This window comes from Canis lupus, chromosome 35 (genome assembly GCF_048164855.1).
Source record: "Canis lupus baileyi chromosome 35, mCanLup2.hap1, whole genome shotgun sequence".
Taxonomy (NCBI): Eukaryota; Metazoa; Chordata; class Mammalia; order Carnivora; family Canidae; genus Canis; species Canis lupus.
Window position 1 is genome coordinate 29,900,256 of NC_132872.1, and position 22,157 is coordinate 29,922,412.

The window sequence follows — 22,157 nt, forward strand, 5'->3', positions numbered from 1 at the left end:
ACATATCTTTAGCTTCAGATTTAAAGGAGGGGCGGCCGGGTGGCCCAGTCTGTTAGGCCTCCGGCTCTTGTTACTGGGTCGGGTTATGGTCTCAGGATCTTGAGAATGAACCGCCTGGGCTCTGAGCTTAGTAGAGAGTCAGCTTGGGGTTCTCTCTCTCTCTCTCCCTCTGCCCCTCCTCTGGCTTGTGTGTGCTCTTTCTAAAGTAAATAAATCTTAAAAAAAAAATGAAGTATAGAAAAGACTCACTATATGTAGTACACACGCAGCCAAGGACTTTGAGTATCAAAAATTCACTTCTGGGGATCCCTAGGTGGCTCAGCGGTTTAGTGCCTGCCTTTGGTCCAGGGTGTGATTCTGGAGTCCAGGGATCAGTCCTGCATCAGGCTCCCTGCATGGAGCCTGCTTCTCCCTCTGCCTGTGTCTCTGCCTCTCTCTCTCTATGTCTATCATGAATAAATGAATAAAATCTTTAAAAAAAAGTCACTTCCAAGTAAATTAACCTTAAAGTCTGATAAGTAATCGTCCTTATTTATATATCTATACATATGTATCTATCCTTACATATATATCTGAATAAAATCCTATTTCTATTCTAGTGCATATATTATAATACCTATATTTCCTTCTTTAAGATATTCTATTTAGAGTACCTTCACCTGGAGTAGCTATTTTATAGGATCATAAAACTTCTAATTATTTTCGAGGCAGTATTTATTACCAATTCAAAGAATGTACAAGGGTAAGACCCTGCAAGCTCGCGCCCCTTCTTTAAATTTCTCTTCCTTTCATTTCCTCCATGCCAGCTCTGATCCTCCTTGCTCCTCCCCAAACAGCCGAGCACACTCCCAACTCGGGCCCTTGGCACTGGCTGCTGCTCCTCCGTCAAGTGCTGCTCCTTCAGACATTGTAGAGTTAGTTCCTTTGCGCTTTCCAGGTTTTCATCAAAATTCAGCTTCACCGCGAGCCGCCCCAGTCCACGTGTGCAACCTCAACCTCCCGTTTCGGGTCCTCCCTGCCCACATTATCTTCTTCTTGCCACTGACCACGAAGTAACGCAGCAGACGCACTATCTGTTTATTTTCTACCTTCCATACCACAGTTCAAGCCCTGTTAGGGCAAGACTATTTTTCACTATCATACTGTCGGCCGAGTGGAGTGTGGGCACGTCTAAGAGCTCTATATGTTTGTTAACTTGGTGACTGAAAACAAAACAAAAAAACCCGATTCCATGATGTCTGGACTTATAACTGGGTTTTCCTTTTTCAAATGTATAGTCTTTGCTCAGTGTAAATCTCTTCTGTGTGTAAGTTCAAACTAAGAATTTTTGGAAAGCACAGAATTAGGTTAAAAACTATGATGCTGGAGATCTTCATTGTAAATAGAGGGTCAGTGTATTAAAGTTGTACACGCTTTTTTGTAAGACCCTTGGATAAGTAAATTATATTTTTTTTGTCATAGGGCTTTCTTTATTTTTGTTCTGAAGAATAAATAAGTAAATCAGCAGAAAAAATATTTAGATAGGTGGTATGCAATGACACCTTAGGGAAATGTATTTGATGACTTACAATAAACTATGTTCCAAGCAAATTATAATTGCTGCCCAGGAGAGAAAAGCAAAATCCTAAGAAATTGTTTCTGCCTTTATTTGGTGGAAATTGTGTGCACATAATGCACTTGACAAAAAAAAAAATGACAAAGGAGAGGTAAAACTATTCATAGCAAAATATTTATAATTTCACCATTGGGTATGAGTTAAATGAGTCTGCCTCAAATGGAGGAAAGTCATAAAATTTTTCAAAAACGGTTCCTAGAAAAAGTAATGAGAGTTGGCCTATTTTTTTCCAAAAGCCTGTTCTTTGTGCCTGGCGCCATGGTATGGACTTTGCACACATTCAGATGCTAGATCCTCCAGCAACACTGTGCTTTGGATACTATTTTCTCCATTTTGCAAATGAGAAAACTGGATCTCAACGAGGTGTGTACCTTTCCTGGTTACCGTAGGTATAGCTGCTAGGTGATAGGATGGAGACTCTGCCCTGAGTGGGCCTCTTAACTACCAAGCACATTGCTGTGCATGGAGGCCATCGCTTGGACGCAGGCCTAATAGCAGGTGCGGTCAGCCTTTTCTGGCTGTGTTAACTCACCTCCATGGGGTTAGACATCTTCAGGGTACCCCTTAGGATTCAGCTGCCCAATTGATAGCAATAGTGATTTCATAGCAACTTTTTAGCATCCAGTTTGTCATAGCCAAAAGAAGAAAACACCAAGTCATGGTAAATGTAGGGTCTCTACTTGATCTGAGTTCCGAAGTCAACGCTCTGGCTAGACAGACTGAGAAAGTCAGCTTTATAGAGCAGACAATTGACACAGAGAAAGGAAGTCAGGAGAGAGTGAATTCGCCTTGCTGATGCATGGTTGGAGAATCCCTTGGCGTCCTGTCTGTTCCCTGGACAGTGAAGTGTGCACCCTGTGGGTAGAAACAAAGGGAGCCACGGAGCAGGAAAGCCAATGCTAGGCCAAGGACCACAAAGCACCAGTAGCAACAACAATGGAGATTTGTTGGAGTTGGGTCTGGGTGTAGTAAACATTTGAAATTTTGGCAGAGATGATGGAGGTTTGCACAGACAGTGTCCAGACAGGAAGGTCTTGGAAGAAAACATTTGCTTCTTTTTCTCAATTGTGATCATTCCTTTATTTTTATTCTTATTTTATTTATTTTTTTTTGAGAGAGAAAGCCTTTCAGGCTCTCTTTTTTCCAGATTGTTTTTTCCTTTGATCCTCAATAGCAGCTGCCTAAGGACTGCCTATGGGATGTTTTCAAGCAGACTTGATCATGGTGACCAGTTCTGTTGGTTTGGATGCTATCAAACAAATGATTTCTTTTTTTAAACTCTGGGGAATATAATTTATATATATATATATATATATATATAATATATATATATTATATAATTTATATATAAATATATTTATAATATATATATTATAAATTAATAACTTTTTCTTCTTTTCTCTCTTTTCTTTGTTTGCGTTTCCCTGGCTACTCTTAAAACTGTACCCACTTTTCCCTAGCTGTGAAATTGTTCCTATGTTGTTGTGTTACATTAGTCATCATCTGTTGTGGATTTTATATTTTGTGATAGTCATTTAATCTGTTATCATGTAAGCAGGTTCAGTTCGTTTCCTTCAGTGACCTACCATGCTGGAATGGTTGAAAAAGAAAAAGGCCAAGTTTCCTTATGAGAGTTTTAAGCCAAATTCCCTCTGTCCAGCTGGCTCCTGCTACCAAGCCAGGAAAATGTAGAGTCTCTCTATTTCCTGCTGATTTGTTTATAGTGGCCCTTGATTGCTATTAACAATCCCCAGCTGCACCAACTACCTCACCCAGTCTCCCTTCCACTGCTTCTACCCTCATTAACCCTTTGAGGTCAGTTCCTGCTTCCCTGCTTTCTGAACCTTCTCAGTTCTTGGCAAAAGAAACCAAACTTTATTTTTGAGCACTTCTTAGAAATGTATAAGGACAAAAATAATTAAATCTATCACATGGGGGTAAATGACAATGCTGAGTGATTCTAGAAAGGGCTTTTTTGACTTTCATTTTTCTTAATTTCATAACTCATGCAACCATATAGGTGCTCATTCTCATTCACTTTTAAGAGAAATGAACTCTGAAGCATCTAAAAATACAAAAGTTTCATGGATGCACATATTCCTATGTATTTCAGATTGTGTTTTGGATATATTGTGGGTATAGCTTTGTTGAACCTGTAAGATTTTTCACTACTGAGAGCCCACTCTTGACTACCTAGAACATCCCACTCCTTCCCCGCACATGCTATTTTAAATGCCCAAGACATAAATAAAAATATCATAGCATTCACAATCTCCATTATGTTCAGAAATGGATGTTTCTACAGCCTCTGTTTGAAGTAGATGGAATGTTCTGTAAAGGAAAAAAAATCCACAAAATGAATGGAATGAAGAACAATTCAACTGACATCCTTTTTTGCATCTAGGTTAAGCTCAAAGCAGATGTAGCTCCATGAATTAAACTGAAGTGAATTAAAGTGTCTTTTGCCTTTGGTATTTTTCTGTGTCCTCTTTTACTATTATTTCCCCTCTTTCCAACTTACATATTAAGCTACAAATTCTTTTTAAGATTTTTGAAAGTGCCTTTTTGCCTTGTAGTAGGATGCTTGACCATGAGAGCTAACATCCACACCACGTGTTCTAACTGCCAGGTCCAGTAGCAGAGACTTGACATGCATTTGCACTTTTATTTCTCACAAAACCTTCTGAGATAGATGTTTCGATCATTCTCCTTTATAGAGGGAGACACCGAGAGGGGTTGGGTAGAAACATCATCTGGGCAGGTTTCTCTTGAGAAGTAATTGGACAAATGAAATATCTAAGTGTTTTTCTCCAAGCAGAAGTCCTAAAGCTAAAGTCACTGAGGAAGAAGACTCTGCAACCATAAGTGTTGCTTTATGGGAAAGAATCTGAGAAGTGGGCTCAGGGGGGCCTGGCTGGTACAGGGCAGCAGCAAAGCCTGTTGGGAGTAGCAATGGAAGGCTGCCGGGATCACATTCATCCAATAAGCTCACCTCTTTTCCCTTCCAAGAGAGGAAGAACAGATTGTCTCTGCTTCCCTCCTTGATGGTAGGAGAAAAATCTCCATATAATAGGTATGAAGAATATACATTTTTATGATAAAAAGACGTAAAAGTTCAGTGGTAAACTTAAAATGCCATAATCAGCAGTTACTAGTCATGAATCTCAAAATCTTGCCTGCTAAATTTTTAGAGTCCATAGGCAATTTTTCTGGTATTTTGTGACCCATTGTTCGAGGGAGTTGCTTTTTAATTGTACTGAAATTTAGCAACATCGATAGATTGTAGATCGATCATAAATCATCTGGGGATTAATTTTGCCACTGGGCCTTTTTTCTTTTCTTTTCTTTCTTTTCTTTTCTTTTCTTTTCTTTTCTTTTCTTTTCTTTTCTTTTCTTTCTTTTCTTTTCTTCTTTTATTTTTTTCTTTTCTTTTCTTTCTTTTCTTTTCTTCTTTCTTTTTAGCTTTTGATTCTTTAGCTAATCTTAATAACTTCTTTGTTTTAAAATAGCCATTATTGGATAGTGTGCATTTAGGGCTATGACCAATGAATTCAGAAAGCCCTCTACCGTCTCTCCAGGAGGGATGTTTGGTTTGTGGGAGCACAGGATTGCTGAGCTAATTCCCCGGGTACAGATACATGAGCGGACGCAGCACATTACAGCGTGCTCTAAGTGAACAGATACATTCCAAAATCGAATGAGGACTTGGGGAATTGCCCACATTTAACCAAATAACCAGCTGTGCAAATGTTAAAATGCGATTGATCTACTAGAGTATTTGAGAATCATGGAGGGTCATTTAGTTCAATGCTCAGATGGTTCCCCAGCAGGGCTGGAAACTTTGCAGGCCCAGCCGTGACTAGTCATTACTGGACATGATCAAAAAGCCCGGCTGGGCCTCTTTTCATCCAGCTACCATTCCATTTGTGCATTCCTCCCCTCAATTTCCAGATCCTATAAATTTCTTTCCTAAACTTTGGCTAAGGAGAAGTGTTTTTGGTATATCTTGCTCCCGGTTGATTTCTTACTCCGTCATGGACATGACAACATTAAGTGGACCTACAGACAAACGTACACATGTCAAAGAGAGAATTAGAGTCTTAGAAAAATTCTGGTATCTCTTTCTTATTTCTTGTCAGTCCACCCCTCCTCTGTCATCAAAACTTACCTTGATGATTTTTGGCTCCTGAAATCCATATTCACCTTTTTCTTTTGTATGAATAAAAACCTCTTACACCAACCTTAGACTTCACATTGTTGTGTTTCCTTTCTTTTTCTTGCATGTTGGGTCTTTTGTTTTGTTTTGTTTTTCACTCAACTCCATTTGAATGAGTTCTTGCCAGCACATAAAATGATTGATTGATTAAGGAGAGTTATGCACTCTGCTCAACTCCATGAGTTAAGCATGAGCATATGAGCATATTTTCAGACTATTTAGAATTGAGTTGGTGTAAAATGGTATTGAATTAGTTGGATCCCTTGCTCTTTTAGATAAGAACTCTTATAGCAAAAAGAAAAGTATTTCCTTTTGGCCTCATATAGCATTTTGAGTTTTCTAGAACAGTAATTTGGAACATGCTTACAAAATGTAATTTTAGTTCAAATAAAAATAAAGTATTTATTATTTGAAAGAATAGCTTAGGGGTGAGATTTCGCATTTTCTTATGAGATGCAAGCCAAAAAAAGAGTCCATTAGAATTATTCTTTTGCTTAAATAAATAGCAATTACAGCAGAAAATGTTGAAGAATCACCTCAGCAGAGCCTAGAGATTTATGGAAAGCAGGGTTAGAGTGCAAAAGGTTTTAAGAACTAAAAGATAGAAGAAAAATGAAACTAACCACTGGACTAAAGCTTTTTTTCTCTGTATTTGTGTTAGTAGAATGAAACAGTGCTCCAAAAGGCAGAAAAATTGGTCTTAATGCTCTCTCTCCCCTAACTACCACAGGATTCACCTTCCCATGTTAAAAGACAAATACAACGAGATTTTAAAGATCATATAGATTTTATTCAATGATTCATGAATTGGACACTATTCCATCTAACAGAAAGGAGTTCTGAAGAGCTGTACAAAATGAAAGGCTTTTATGGACAGAAGGAGTCAAGAAAATTTGTAGGAAAGAGAGGATTGTTTCACAGTCATCTTCCTATTGGGGACAGAGGAGGTCCACTGAGTGGATTACCCCACTGTGCTGACCTAGTAATTCTAAACTGACTGGTTAAAGGTTACATACCTGGGAGAGGGTGAATCTGCAATTATGTTAGGTATTAAGTATTGTTTTGCTGACATGAGGCTTAGCATAAGAGACTCAATTTTGGGCTGGTTGTCTTTTTTTTTAAACACCCATCACTGAGTCATTTATTTGAGAGTGATTTCGTATGGTTCCTTTCTGCTCTAAGGTTCTATGAATTCTAGAACTACTGACCTAGAGAGTGTTTGATAAATCATGAATATGAACCAACCAATCAAATCACATACATCACTGTTATCAGACCTAGGAGAGATCCTCCAGATTCTCCGTCACCCTAGCCTGAGCTTCTGAGCCAAAGATCGAATCTCATCTGATGTTACTGAAAGGGTGCATTTGAATAATGAAATTCTGATGCATCTTGAACTCTGAATTGCAGAGGCAAACTCTTTAAGTTTAGTTTTATCTTCTTCATGGCCTTAGAGTTTCAAAAGACACCCTCTTCTGTGGACGATTTGTGTGGAGAACAAGGACTAATGGGTACCTCCATTGCCCTCTGTGGACTTTGAAGTTAAACTTCTCTTTGTATCTCTCACCACTAGAAAGTACAAGGAGCTCCCAGTATTATTCATATTTAGAATAACTTTCATTACCTAGGTTTAAAATCCAATGCTTCTTCATGAAAGGATGGTTTAATTTAAATTTGCAAAGTCGCTGGAATGCTTAGTATCTAGTATCAAGTTGCAGGCTTTCTTTTGTCTCCTTTTGCACAGGGAGGAACTTTTTTTTATATTGAAATTATTCCATCTTTAATAGTATCTAGCATGGATGACCAACACTCTTAGAACACCAGTAAATGTTTGATAAGTCTGATTGAATTAAATTGTCCTCTGATAACAATTGGTGGGTAGATGAAGAATAATTATACCCACTATCCAAACTACACTTACCCTGCCATTTTGAGAAAGTGGGCCAACTTTCTATAAACTTGCTTTCGAATTTACAATCTACTATTATGCCAGATTCTAGGCAGATGCCTTCAAATAGTTTAATTTATGTTGTTAATCTCAAGTAAAACTGAGAGCTATTTAAACTCAATATTTTTTTCAGAAACTAAGATTTTGATCCTGGTCTTTTGCTACTTGGCTCTCTTCTGATACATTTGGCTCCTTGGGGAACCTGAGTGGCTCAGTGGTTGAGCGTCTGCCTTTGACTCAGGTCATGATCCCAGAGTCCCAGGATTAAGTCCCGCATCAGGCTCCTTGAGGGAAGCCTGCCTGTGTCTCTGCCTGTGTCTCTGCCTCTCTCTCTGTGTCTCTCATGAATAAATAAATAAATAAATAAATAAATAAATAAATAAAATCTTTTAAAAAATTTGGCTCCTCTCTGCCACCTAAGACTAATTAGTTCAATTAGTTATTTGACTAGACCATCCTCAAAAAACCAATTCAAACTCTCTAAACCAAAACTTAACAAACATGTGCACAAAATTTCTGGGCTAGGGTTAAAATAAGATCAAAGAAAATGGAAGACAAAGTAGGACAGTGATTGGATATGGACAAGGAAGTCACTAGAAAAGGGGGGAGGGAAGTCACCAAAGAAATCTGGTTGGGGGTCATCGTTCAAGAGAAGTAAAAAAAAAAGAGGTTTATAGAAGATGGAATATGAAGGTTGGAGTAGTGAAGCACATTAATGCCTTCAAATTATTGGGAAAAAAAAGGAAGGTTAAATTCAGAAAGATAAGACTAAAACATGGAAGGGCACCTGGAGGGCTCAGTTAAGTGTCTGCCTTTGGCTCAGGTTGTGATCACGGGGTCTTGGGATGGAGCCCCAGGTCATGTCATGGGGCTCTCTGCTCAGCAGAGGCCTGTTTCTCCCTCTCTCTCTGCCCCTCCCTGCCCTCATGTGTACTCTCTCTCCCCATTTCTCTTCGGTAAATAATATCTTAAAAAAAATGGACTAAAACGTGGAAAAATGCTTAGTTTCACTGGTACCTGGCACATATGAAGATAGAGTGCCCTTAGCAGAAATTGAGTGATAATAGCTTTGTTGCTCCTAAAACCAATTATGAGTAGCAAAATATCATTTACCTTTTTATGACCGACTATAATTAGATTTGCATTATAAATAAGAATGTATATATTATGGAAAATATGCAAAATTTGTGCAAACTGCATCAGGGTTTATATTATTGAGAAGGCAAAATTATGGGAGGAATAATGATTAACCATGCTAAAATAAAGACCCCTCTATATCTAATTACCACCCACCTGAAGTATTGATAAGATCCAAACTGTAGTGTAAGAATTTTTTATATGTTTAGCTATAATTTGGTGTTTTTAAAAATTTTTGGTTGGGTAACATTTGTGCTGACCTTATTTTTGGTTGGCCGCTTTTGTCAGTGGAAAGTCAGTGATGATTGAAGTTGGTTTGCAGTATAAACTGGGGAGAATTTTCATTATATACTTGGTATTTGCCAACTTTTTATTTTAAAACAGAAGCTCTACTTTTAACCGAGGCACGGCCTGAGGAAAGTGGGAATTTAGTACAATGAACCAGTCCACCTATTTATTTGCAATTAGTATTCTTCTCTCAATAATACAATTTTCACAGTCAACTGCTTGGCTAAATTAATTCCTTTTGTTCCTCCAAATTATATTCCCTTTAAACATGTTCCCAGTGGTGAGGAAAGCTGCAAGTAAGAAATATGATCTATGATGTCAATGATGAGGCTTTGTTTTATTGACTTACTCTGTCATGCACATAAAAACAAATGCATTATTCCCAGCGCTGGTGTTTGTTATTTAGTCAGATTCTTTAATACTGAGGGAGAGAGGCACATAGGAATTACCTTTGGCGAAGGGAACTAATTAAGCTTTTATAGAAATACTGGGTTGAAAGTTCTTCTAAGTGAGTACTACCCCCTTTGGAGAACTGAAACTGTGACACTATCACCAAGGATCTAATAGGAATATGAGATATCTTTTCATTTAACATTTCTAAAAATGAATCTTTGATTGGCTTGTTTTATCATCTTTCAATATGGGGCAAGTTCCTTGAGTAGAGTTTCCGGCCAAAGCTTTTCAGAGATGGTTGGCCTCCCTTTTGACCTGCTCCACTGTAGTTGTCTTTGACTCGTGCCCTGATTATTTTTGCAATCAGTTGTGATCAAAGGACTGAGGTTGATGTCGCTCACTATACATTTGAAAGCATAATATTCAAGAAAGAACCAGTTCTGGCCACTTTCCTTAGGAGGATGCTGTGGGCTTGGCTGTCACCTGAGGTTACATGGATCTCCCTCCAGCAGGTCTAGTAAAAGTACCATTCTGTGAAATAAAGATTATCTCTCCTAATTAAATTAGGTAACTTAATTATTAAAATAATTGTTTTCTTATTTAAATTAGTTAGAAGATGTGGTGAGAATGGAAGTTTTCAGAAAAAAAATTATTCTGTGTTAAAGTGCTAACATCTAAATGTCTTATCAAGAGACTAGTTTCCAATTTCATACCTTTCTTCCTTGAAATCACATACATTAAATTTGAGTGTATTGCATTTGTGAAGGAGCTGGGAGGTATTGTTTCATAAAGTTAAAATTTCAGGGCTTATTACAACCATGATCTGCAGGCTTAGCTGTGAAATGCCTGGAGTACGGAGACCAGGACTTGTCAGAGGCTTGTGAACTTCAAATGCTAGCTCCTGGGTTGTGAGTCCAGAGAAACCCTCCCGAAGTTTAGAGTTCAGTTTTATTGCTGTAAATAGAACAAATATAACTGCTGGCTTCCCCCCCACAGGTTTTTGCTTTTTTAAGGGGATGCCTTATGAGGCAGTTAGCAGGAAACAACTGACAGGCTAGGGTGAGGCTGGCAGTAAAACAGTAAGTGGAAGGAAAAAGAAGCTCCTTCGACGGTTCAGCAGGCTCATAAAACGGAATTCTACAAGGAGCTGTTGAATTCAGTTGTCACATCCTAAAAGCGTTTTGGTGTGCTCTGGGAGGAAGTTTCTAGTGGGTTTAAAAGAGGTTTCTGCCACCCCAGCCCCCAGAGGTGTGGCGCTGAGCAATTCCGGCGACCCAGCCCGCCGCCCTGCAGAGGGGGCAGCAGGGCCTGGCGGCCTGGGCCGGGCGGGCACAGGGCGAGGCGCCCAACGCGGGTCGCGAGGCGGAGCGGAGCAGGGGCCCCGGGAGACTCGGCCTGTTGGTCCCACGAGTGGGGATGAGGCTGCCCCCGGGCGCGGGGCCCTGCTGCCGGCCGCGCTCTCAGCCTCGGGGTGGGCCTTGGCCGAGCGCGTGCGGGTGCGTAGGTCGCCGAGCGCCCAGCCCCAGGCCCGGGGGAGCTGCCTGGGCCGCCCAGGAGCCCGCGGGGAGCGCGGATCCGCCCGCAGCCGGTTCCGAACCCACGGGTTTGAAGCCCGAGGCCTGCGGGGACTTGGAACGTTTTATCCACTGCTGGTCCAGGAACAAGGAGAAGCTTCCTCCAGGGCTGACAGGAGAACTGCTCGGGAGTTCAGGGGAGAGCAAACGGCTTGCACGAGAGGGGCGCCTCTCCTTTGCTCAGCAGCCCCCGCCTTGGACAGCGCCGGCCGGGGGGGGGGGGGGGAGGGGGAGGGCCCTGCGGGGAGGAGGGGGGCCCTGTGGGAGGGATGGGGCCCTGCGGGGGGGGCGGCCCTGCGGGGCGGGGGGCCCTGGGGGGAGGAGGGGCCCCTGCGGGGGGAGGGGGGCCCTGGGAAGGAGGGGGCCCTGCGGGGGGGGGAGGGCCTGGGGGAGGAGGGGGCCTTGCGGGGGGAGGGGTGCCCTGCAGGGAGGAGGGGAGGGGGGTCCCTACCGGGGAGGATGGGGGCCCTGCGGGGGGAGGGCCCTGCGGGGGGGAGGGGGTCCAGCAGGGGGGAGGGGGCCCCGCGGCGCACAGTGGAGACACCAGGACCCGAACGAGAGCGAGCTCGGCGTTTCCTTCAGGGAGGCGGCCGCGGGGCCCGGGGAGGGACGGACGTCGTAAGTGCCGCGTGCTCAGATGGGACGCACGTGTCACCTGGTTCGTGCGCACACGGGAGGTGCCCGGGCTCCCAAACCGGGAGGGACACTCTCCGCATCCCGGGAGGTCCGCGCGCCCCATGTCGTTTGTCTTCCATCCCTGGGGACATTGTTTTAATTTTTGGCACTCACTGTAGAGTTTCAACTTGAGCTGCATACTAATGAAATCCCTTGGTACGTCCCTTTTCTCTTGTTTGGTCTCGCTTCTTGCTCTCAGCACGTGCTTTGAGGATTCATTCGAGCTGTTGGTTATCTCCATGACCCCCTCCTTTCCGTTGCAGCGTCCTGCCCTGGTGTCAACAGACCACAGCCTGCTCATCCACTCTTCTGCTGATGGACAAATGGGGTGTCTCCAGTTTTGGGCTCATCTATTGTTATTTGATATCTGGTCCCTTTGAGCAGCGGTCTCAAAATATTTTTGGTTATACACTGGCCATTTATTTATTTACTTGTTCATTATACAAATATAATTTTCATTAACTGATACCTCAACACAAAATATACATTTAGAGTGAGAGTTGCCATTACTGACAATGTGTGTGTGTGTATATATATATATATATATTCATATTTTTGGTCACTTTCTTGATGATTTTAATATTTTTGCTGATATTGTATCAGATCTGATTAGACTTTCATTGATTTTATTTTGTAATGCAGCCAGTAAAGCTGTCCTATTAGGATTAGCAACAATTTAATTTTAGCCACTTCCCCTTTTTATGCAGGTTTCATTTCATTGAAACTAGATAATGCAATTTGTAAATTCACTTGTTGATTAAAACTGAAGAATGTTGGGAAACTGGGTGGCTCAGTGGTTGAGCATCCACCTTTGGGTACTGGGTTGAGTCCCTCATCAGGCTCACCGCAGGGAAACTGCTTCTTCTTCTGCCTGTGTCTCTGTCAATCTCTGTGTGTCTCATAATAAATAAATTTTTAAAGTCTTAAAAAAAAAAACAGAAAAAGAACTGGGAAATGTAATCTATAAATTCACTTTCTGGGGCAATGTAAATATAGACTATGATATGTATCAATAGATGAAAGCATATGCATAAGTAAACGAACTTGTATCCCATTTTTTCCTAATTGTAGATGTCTCACTCTTTTCTCAGGGCTGCGCACTGTAGGTGACATGAACATCTACATATATATCACCCTAATGTGGCGACTAGTGTCAATCTGTACATTAAAATCTTGGAAAGCATAATTACATATCTCTTTTTCTCTCTGAAATGTAAAAAGTCAATATAATCAGAAATGCTAACATTTTCTATACCCGGTACAGTGGTTTGGCTTATTCATCTTCTAAGGTAGGTGCACTCCACTTTGGGTGCACTCCCTGATCTAGAGCATAGATGAGCAGAAAAATTGTACACCAGCTATCAATCAGAAGACTCATTTTAAAATTATATCGCACTTACTGACTGGAGATTACTGTATCAACCACTCCGTATCTTTGGTCCTTGTTCCCAAAATAAGGTGTCCAGACTGAATAATCTTTACACATCTCTCGGATAAGGCCACATGATGTTGAATTCCCTATGTCTTTGTGTCTTTTTTGCCTTCTCAGAAGACCTGTCTCTTCTTATTTTTTTGTTTCCGTCTCTTCTTAATGTGATCTCCTTCCGTCATGCTCCTGCTAGCCTTTAAACAATATTGTGGGCTAAGTTAGTCTCTTGTGTATCTTTTTTCCCCCTGTAGTTCAGTTTCATGTTTCAAAAAGACTCCCAGTGGATATTTTGCCAAGAACAGCAGGTAGGTGTCTAAGATGGGCAAATCTTGGGCCGCCCAACTGATTAGATACCGAGGCAAATGTTCAAAAGTCAAGGATGGAAAAATAAGGGAAATTCCTACAGCATATACCATGTCCTAGAAGAGTTGACAATAACTGCAGAGCATTTGGAAGCAGGTGTAGTCCCAATGGAAGTTTTATTTCATTATTTCGTTAAGCAGGACTTAGTTCTTTTTCTGGTGATGACTGGTTATTATTTTTCTGAATACTGATCTTAATGAGGAAGTTCAGCATCATTTGAAAGATCATTATAATATCTGGCAAGCTAAAGTACTTTGAATTTTGATCACCTTGCCATCAATTATCCAAATTCTTAACTTCAAGAAAATAAGGGTAGTCATTTTATACATTCAAGAACTATTTAAAAAGCAGAAATAGAAGAGTGAAGTAAAATTTGGGGAAGAACCTGGGTTGGATTTTAATCAGATTAAGTGTCAGGCTGTAGTACTGAGGTTTAATCTTGTAAGTAGTGGGGAACCATTGTTATTCTTTGAATGGAGATTAAGAAGCACAATATTAGGATCTGGTTGTTACTTTTCAGGAAAAGAACCATGAGTATACTAATGAAAAACATGAAGGTTTGCTCTCACCATATTCTTTCTACCCCCTCTGGCGGTGCTGTAATGAGGAGCTATTAGTATTTTACTTGTCACTAGTTACTCATGCAAAATACATTAATTTTGTTGAAAATGGTCATTAGGAAAGTTAATTATTTTCTAAGTGTTAACTGATTATTGTATAAGTATTATGTATTCACTAATTATTATTCCTTTCCATTAATTATATATAATTACTTAATTCCTTAAAGCAGATGATTCTTGTTTTATCACACTGTTCACTGCTATTAATCTGGTTTACCAGATAATCCTTTGTACTAATGCAAAAACAAGCACTTGAGTGTTTAGGGTAATTTGATAAACATTAACTTGTTAATCCTAATGACTTCTTGGTATCAAAATGAAAAACTCTTTTTTTGTTAGCTTGTGTCTTACAGTCACCATCAAGTTGGCAACTGAATGCTATCTGAATAAACAAAGATAATGAAACCATATATAATGCTGGATAATCCATGGGAATTAGCTCATTTCCCCAAAAGGGAAGAGAAATAAATCATACCTGAGATATGGAATTAAATTATTCTGCTTATCTTATTAATACAGAAACTTCAAAGATCACAGTTTTAATGTGAAGAGGAAGTAAATAAACATAGACAAACATAAATATAAGTCCAATATAGGGAGTGTTTTTTTTTTAAGTGTTTTTTTTTATTTGTTTACTTGAAAGAAAGAGAAAGGGAGAGATAGAGAGAGACAGAGAGAGAGAGAGAGAGAGAGAGAGCATGGCAGGGGGATGGGCAGAAGAAGAGTGAGAGGTGAGACTGACACGGGGATGATCCCAGCCCAAGGCAGACACTTAACTGACCAAGCCACTCAGATGCCCTGGGAGTTTTCTTTATATCCACATTTTATGCTTATATACATAAACTCAAATTTATTTGCAGATCGATCAGATTTGAGGATATAGTCCAATATTGTGGCACCTTATAGATAGAAACAAATGTATAAAACAATTTAATATTGTGCTTCTGAATAATGTGCTCTTTTTTCTATTTTCAGCATATCTATCTCTCTTTGGTAGTTCCCCTCAAATGTTAAAATGATGGGTTTGAGTGTCACCACATTCCACCTGTTATTCAAAAATAACACATTTCTTTTTTTATACCCTGATCTCCATTAGAGACATTCATTACAATTTCAATTCTATTTTCTCTCAAGATATGACTGTCAACATTTTACATAATAGAAGCTTAGAAGAAGATGCTTAAGAAAGCAGAATAGCGAACAATTCATAAAATAGAATAAAGTGATTTAGCCTTCTATTTTCTGCCATTGTAGTATGTTAGAAAACATTTCTAAGATCATTTCATACCCAATGATAAGTACTTAAGGGAAAAAAGTAACTATACACATTGAGGGATTTCATACAGATGAGTGGTTGAACTTCAGCGTAGGCCAAACGAGCAGAGGAAATCATTTGTTAGTCAAGAAACATTTCAGTGGTAGAATATTCACTTAAAAACTTACTCTTCTCATTTGTCAGGGTCAGTAAATCTGAATGCTACTAGTCGCCATGGAAGAAATCGTCTTGCTTAAGATAGAAGAATGGCTTTCATTTTTAGAAGATGAGCTGTTCTACACTAAGTAAAAGGAAAGTGAGATAGTTTGTTATTCCCAAGCAAAATCATACAGGTACATAGAATGAACAGTAGAAACCAAATCGAAGGACAAAAATAGTGGATGTGGTAGAAAGAGCGTTAGGTAAAATGGTATTTACTTGGAAGTAAAGATTTTCTAACTGTGATGTAATTTCCTGTTCTAACTTAGTATTGTTACTATTCTAAGTCATTAGATGTGAGTTCTAATTCCCCTGTGGCAAACTAACTAGCAGGGAGATTTGGGGCAAGTGTTTCATCTTTTCTTAACCCAAATCTTCTCCATTCTAAAAGGAATATAATTACACTAGGTAATCTCTACTGTCTCTTCATATTTCAAATGCTATTTTTTTTTAAAGTTCAAATAAACATGCTGCGTCATAGGGGCTCCCAGGTGGCTCAGTGGGTGCAGCATCTGCCTTTGGCTCAAGTTGGGCTCCGTACTCAGTGGGGAGTCTGCTTCTCCCTCTCCCTCTCCCTCTCCCCCTCCCCTTGCTTGTGCTCTCTCTCTCAAATAGATAAATAAAATCTTAAAAAAGTAGCAGCTTAGATGTGTTAAAAACTCTATAATTAATTATGTAAATTAAGAGCTCTAGATTCAGATCCATTTAAAATGATCTCTAAATGTTAACATTTTTTTCAGCTCTTCTGTAAATTTAGGTTCAGCTTTTTATGCAAGCTGATTTTTTTTTTTTTAATGTGGATCTGTGTGGGGTGCCTGGGTGGCTCAGTTGGTTAAGTGTCCAGCTCTTGATTTTGGTTCAGGTCATGATTTAAGTGTCCTGAGATTGAGCTCTGCATCAGGCTTCGTACTGAGCATGGAGCCTCCTTAGGATTCTCTCTCTCTCCTGCTGCCCCTTCCCCACTTGTGCTCACTCTCTATCTAAAAAAAAAAACAAAAAAACAAAAAAACAAAAAAACAAAAAAACAAAAAAACAAAGCAGTTATGTGTAAGCGATTTGCCATCTACATTTTTAAGGTTAGGTTATTTAATTTAATTTAATTTAATTTATTTTTTTTAAAGATTTATTTATTTATTTATGATATACATAGAGAGAGAGAGGCAGAGACACAGGAGGAGGGAGAAGCAGGCTCCATGCTGGGAGCCCGACAGGGGACTCGATCCCAGGACTCCAGGATCGCGCCCTGGGCCAAAGGCAGGCGCCAAACCGCTGAGCCACCCAGGGATCCCAGGTTATTTAATTTTAGAGATTAAGGAAACAAGATTAAGTTTCTAAAGTAGTGAAGGTTTTACTTCTCAACTTTATAATATTTCTCTTTATTGTTATATAGCAGAACATATTCAATGTAAAATACAGACTTAGTAGACATAACTAGATTATATAGAGTTGATATGATTTCTCTAGACTCATAATTGTCCCAAAGAAATTTCTGATAGCTGTAACAGAATTTTATCTTTTTTTCTTTTATACAGTTTGAGAAAAATCAGTATTTATGGTATTCTCTGTGGAGTTAGCTTATGATTTGGTATAATGAAATCTTCCACTGAAGTTCTCCATTTTTAATATATAACTAAATAAGGGAATTTTTCAGGGCACACCAGGAGTTCAAATTTGAGTCACATTCATTCAATTAAAGGCAAGTGAACTTCTGTTATTTTCCATGCATTATTTCCTTCTACTTGTTCTTTTCTAGCTAACACCAAGTTGAAAAATGAGATAGAATCCTTAAAAATGATGGTTTTTGTTACAACAGTTTGTTATCATTTGAATTTTTAGCAATCCCTTTTATAGCCCAGCAAGTGATTCAGACACCTTCCCTTAAGGGCAATTTGGCTGTCTCTGGATAATATCAGCATTCTGCTTTTCATCAGTTAAATGTACTAAGCAAAAGAGAAGAGAGAAGACTGTCTTATCTATACTATGGATGCCTTTTCAGGAGAGGGAGCAATAAAAAGGAAAGATTTGCATCCAGAGACACAGACATAAGGGAAATCTTTGGAAATATCACTTTTTCTCTTGTGACCATATTTTCTTTTCTTTTTTTTTTTAAATTTTTTAAATTGGAGTTCAATTTGCCAACATTTAGCATAACACCCAGTGCTCATCCTGCCAAGTGCCCCCCTCAATGCCCATCACTCAGTCACCCCAACCGCCTGCCCACCTCCCCTTCCACTACCCCTTGTTCATTTCCCAGAGTTAGGTGTCTCATGTTTTGTCACCCTCACCGATATTTTCACTCATTTTCTCTCCTTTCCCTTTATTCCCTTTCACTAATTTTTATATTCCCCAAATGAATGAGACCATATAATGTGTCCTTTTCCAATTGACTTATTTCACTCAACATAATACCCTCCAGTTCCATCCACATCGAAGCAAATGGTGGGTATTTGTCGTTTCTAAGGGCTGAGTAATATCCCACTGTATACACAGATACACAGACCACAGCTTCTCTATCCATCATCTTTCGATGGACACCGAGGCTCCTTCCACAGTTTGGCTATTGTGGCCATTGCTGCTAGAAACATCGGGGTGCAGGTGTCCCGGCGTTTCACTGCATCTGTATCTTTGGGGTAAATCCCCAGCAGTGCAATTGCTGGGTCATAGGGCAGGTCTATTTTTAACTCTTTGAGGAACCTCCACACAGTTTTCCGGAGCGACTGCACCAGTTCACATTCCCACCAACAGTGCAAGAGGGTTCCCTTTTCTCCGCATCCTCTCCAACATTTGTTGTTTCCTGCCTTGTTAATGTTCCCCATGCTCACTGGTGTGAGGTGGTATCTCATTGTGGTTTTGATTTGTATTTCCCTGATGGCAAGTGATGCAGAGCATTTTCTCATGTGCGTGTTGGCCATGTCTATGTCTTCCTCTGTGAGATTTCTTCATGTCTTTTGCCCATTTCATGATTCGATTGTTTCTTTGGTGTTGAGTTTAATAAGTTCTTTATAGATCTTGGAAACTAGCCCTTTATCTGATAGGTCATTTGCAAATATCTTCTCCCATTCTGTAGGTTGTCTTTTAGTTTTGTTGACTGTATCCTTTGCTGTGCAAAAGCTTCTTATCTTGATGAAGTCCCAATAGTTCATTTTTGCTTTTGTTTCTTTTGCCTTCGTGGATGTATCTTGCAAGAAGTTACTGTGGCCGAGTTCAAAAAGGGTGTTGCCTGTGTTCTTCTCTAGGATTTTGATGGAATCTTGTCTCACATTTAGATCTTTCATCCATTTTGAGTTTATCTTTGTGTATGGTGTAAGAGAATGTGACCATATTTTCTAAATTCTTTTGGAGAAAATATTATTATGATATTAATAATTAATATTAATATTAATGATATTATTATTTTCATATTCTAGGTATTAGGATGGAAGCCTCGACTGATAAGGTGGCAAAGTCAATACATACCTCTGGAGAGAAGCAAAGTGCAAAGTTTATGAGAAAACAGTTCCTTTCCTTTGATTTTTTATTTTAGCAAAACTCAAAGTTTCAAAGGTGTATGATCATGGAAGAACTAGCAGACGGCGACAGAATCAGCTCTGCAGTTGCACTGCACTGTGGTACCGGTAACATGAGTGATAAACAGTGACCCATATCATTACAGATATGAAATTATGGAAATGAAAGTCCACTGGGCATGTGCTAAGACGCTTAGTTTAGATCACTCAAAACAAAAGCACTTGACCAAAAGCTAATAATCAATCAATGCAAGATCATCTATAGCTTGAAGATAATTTTGGTGTCAGAATATTTTTTTTTAAGATTTTATTTATTTATTCCTGAGAGACACAGAGAGAGGCAGAGACACAGGCAGAAGGAGAAGCAGGCTTCATGCAGGGAGCCCGAAGTGGGACTCGATCCCGGGGCTCCATGATCACGCCCTGGGCCAAAGGCAGATGCTCAACGACTGAACCACCCAGGGATCCCCCAATTTTTTTTTTTTTTTTTTTTGCCTTCAAAACTATCTTGGTCAGAATTCCCAACTACTCAACAGATAGAAGTGAGATTCTATTTGTATAAACTTACTTTACAATTAATTTCCTATTTGTTATACTTGCTTGCAAAAACAACATTCGGAACAATACGCAAGAAATCTGTACTATGTGTAAATAGTATAAGCACCCTAATTAAAGATAGAGTTTTGTGTGTGTGTGTGGGCACCAGGGAGGCTCAGTGGGCCTGGTCAAGCACCAACTTTTGGTTTCAGCTCAGGTCATGATCGCAGGGTCATGAGATGGAGCTGAGCTCAGAGTCCCCACTTGAGATTCTTTCTCCTTCCCTCTCTGCTCTTCTCCCTGCTTGCTTTTTCTTGATCTCTAAAATCAATAAATAAAATCTTAAAAAAATAATTATCAGGATGAAAAAGCAAACCCATTTATATGTTGTCTACAAGGAACTCATTATAAACATAAAAATATAGCTGTGTTAGAAGTTACATGATGGAAAAAAGATGAACAAGGTAAACATTAACCATAAGGAAATGGGTGTGATGATATTAATGTCAGGATAAGTAAACCTCAGATAAGGACTATTTTCAGGGATATAGAAAGCTATTGCATAATGGTCAAGGGGTCTTTTTCATCCAGAAAATTCATGAATTCTGAATATGTATGCTCTTAATGACAGAGCTTCAAATCATGAAACCCCAAACTGGCAAAAATAAAAGGATAAATAGACAAATATGCAATTATATTTGAAGATTTTAACACTGAGCTGCTTCTGTGTTCTCCTGGAGCCTTTCTTGTGTGTGGGCATGTTCTTTTTCTTCTTCTTCTAAGGACACCTTCTTCTAAGGATATTGGATTAGGGTCCCACCCTTATGACCTCATTTAATCTGAAATACCTCCTGTAAATGCCCTATCTCCAAATATAGTCCCACGGGGGGTTAGGGCCTCAACAAGTGAATGGAGAGGAACACAATTCAGTCATTAACATTCCACCCTCTCACCCCCCAAACGCCTGTCCTTCTCCTGTGCAGAATTCACCCCATGCCAGAAGAAGCCCTTCCCAAATCATAACCCATTCCACCATCCGCTCCAAAGTCTCATCTAAATTTCATCTAAATTGAGTATGGGTGAGACTTGAGCTATGATTTTTCCAGACTCAAAATTCCTCACCAGCTGAGGACCTGTGAAACTGGACAAGTTATGTGCTTCCAAAGTACAACGATAGGACAGGCAGAGGATAGACATTCCTGTTCCCAAAGGAGAAAATGGAAATACAAAAGGAGGGACAGATCCCAAGGAGGGAAAAATTCTACTAGGTCTTAAAGCTTGAGAATAATCTCTGGCTGGAGGCTCTGCCTCTGAGGCCCAGGGTAGTGTTGTCCCTCCTCAGTCCCACCTGGGAGCCCCACCCCCTCAGCTCTGTGGGTAGCCTTGCCCTCTGCAACCTTCCTGAAACATCCTTGCCCCCTGGCTGTGAGGTGGGAGTGGCATCCTCCATGGTGTCTGAATTGCCTTCAGAGTCATTGTTAGCTTTTCTTGAGGGAGAAGGCCTGTTCAAAGTTGGAGAGCTGTGGCGCCCCATCCTATACAACACCTGAATTCCAACAGCCTTGCTTCATTCTGTCCTATTTTCTCGGTCCCCTTCAGTCCCAGCTGGCAGTGTTTCTGTCCCATTTTTAGATATTTTTCATAGCAGTACTCTACTTCATGCTTCCAAAATCTACGCAGATTGCCATAACAAAATACCACCGAGGAAGTGGCTTACACACCAGCAAATTTATTTTCTCACAATTCTGAGGCTAGAAGGTCAAGACCAAGTTGCCAGCAGGTCAGTTTCTCATGAAGCCTTTCCTCCTGGCATAGAGAAAGTCACTTTCTCACTGTGTCTACACATAGTCTTTGTGTGTCAGTGGAGAGAGAGAGAGTGAGCCCTGGTGTCTCTCCATCTTCTTATAAGGACCCCAGTCCCACTGAATTAAAGTACCACTTGTAGGACCTCATTTAGCCATTATTATTTATTTAAAGGCCCTACCTCCAAATACAGTCATATTAGGAGTTAGAGCTTAAAATTATGGATGGGGGAGGGGCCACGTCCAGTCCATAACAGTAACAAACACACAACACTCAGTGGCTTAAAAACAAGACAACGTTGATTTTGCTGACAAGTTTTCCACTGGGCAAGGCTCAGCAGTCAGCTTGTCTCTGCTCCATCCCAGCGTCAACAGGGGCAACCAGCAACCTGGCAGCTGGAGTCATTGAGTCATATGTGTAACTAGCAACCCGTGTGGCAGTCACCTAAGGTTTTAGCAGGAGCTGTCAGTTGAACACCTACAAAGTTCTATGTGGTGGTCAGGTTCTCAGGGTGAGTGTCCTGAGAGATTGAAACAGAGCCAAGCAGAAGCCACACCTTCCTGACAACCCTGCCTCAAA

At 40.1% G+C, this 22,157-nt stretch overlaps 1 long non-coding RNA gene across 9 annotated transcripts in view; it reads left to right on the plus strand.

The window, feature by feature from the left end:
• Positions 1 to 22,157, plus strand: part of LOC140624661 (uncharacterized) — a 69,765-nt gene that overhangs the window by 34,812 nt on the left and 12,796 nt on the right. For 5 of the 9 annotated variants that reach the window (XR_012024117.1, XR_012024114.1, XR_012024109.1 and 2 more), the window contains exons 3-5: positions 15,718 to 15,866; positions 17,265 to 17,428; positions 19,140 to 19,346. The exons of 1 other annotated variant lie outside the window; for it this stretch is intronic. This is a non-coding gene — a long non-coding RNA (uncharacterized lncRNA). Of the gene's footprint in view, positions 1 to 1,851; positions 1,979 to 15,717; positions 15,867 to 17,264; positions 17,429 to 19,139; positions 19,347 to 22,157 lie in introns of all 9 variants that reach the window. 3 more of the 9 variants (XR_012024111.1, XR_012024110.1, XR_012024112.1) reach the window with 3 other exon arrangements.